We start from the raw sequence: 1264 nt of genomic DNA, 5'->3' as shown, positions 1-1264 counted from the left end.
CACACATACACACAACAATCAAACAAACAAACAAACACACACACACATAAACACACACACACACACATAAACACACACACACACACACACACACACAATCACACCCTCACACACACACACACACATACACACACACACAGACACAGACACACACACACACACACACACAATCACATTAACAACACCACTAGTGCCACCAATAACAGACACTCATAACGACTGTGCCGACAAATAAGCATCATAGAATCGCTCATATGACCAGTCCCAATGATCAAAATGAGAGAAAAAAAAATCCGGACAAAACATTATGACAAATGGATCTTAGAGCCACTCACCGGTTCGTTCATTTCGGATTTTTTTCCCCACGATTTTCCAGTCATATTCGTAATGAAGTCGTATTGCATCGTTCGTCGTAGATTCCCGGATGTAACTATTATAGGTCATGAACCGATGATAAGTGACCGTATTCTGTCTATTGCGATGAGACACTTTGTGCAGTTGCTGATGTCAACAACAGCAACTGCAAGACCAACAACACTGATGATAATGATGATAAGGATGGTAATAGTAGTGGTGGTAGTTGAATAATAATGACAATAATGATAATAATAATGGTAAAGATAATGATAATGATAATGATACTAATAATGATAATGATGATAATGATAATGATAATGATACTAATAATGATAATGATACTAATAATGATAATGATGATAATAATAATCACCATCATCATCATAAAGATAGTAATCACAATAAATATGATAATTTTTTTTATGGTGATGATGATAACGGTGATGATGATGATATAAAAAAAAGATGATAATAAATAATAATAACAATATTGATAACAACAACAGTAACAACAACAACAAAACACCAAACAATAACAACAACAAAGGATAACAGTAACAACAACAACAGCAGTAGTAAAAAGCAGCAAAAGAGGATAAGAAAAAACAGAAACAGAAGACCCAGCGTGTAAGGTTCTTGGCATTTTGGGCTCCATTACACTTAGATTCTCTGAGGCTGACTTCGTGCCGTCTCGAAAGGTTAAAGATGCCTTACGTGTATAAATTGTTCGCGTGTGTCTCTGGTGTATGTCGTTTAATAGATGTCTTCGATTTTAAAGTAAGTGATTGGTTTGTGTGACGGTTTTGATTTACGGTTTGTTGATTGTTTGGTGATGTGGGTTGGTCTGTTTTGGTTCATTGGAAGGTAATTTGTTTTGTTAAAAAGGAAGGGGTTTTGATTATGGCTT

This window comes from Penaeus japonicus, unplaced genomic scaffold (assembly GCF_977035675.1).
Source record: "Penaeus japonicus unplaced genomic scaffold, GWHDUDI00000001_assembly GWHDUDI00000018, whole genome shotgun sequence".
In the NCBI taxonomy this organism is placed as follows: Eukaryota; Metazoa; Arthropoda; class Malacostraca; order Decapoda; family Penaeidae; genus Penaeus; species Penaeus japonicus.
The sequence above is the reverse complement of the archived record's forward strand: the minus strand, read 5'-3'. Positions refer to the sequence as shown.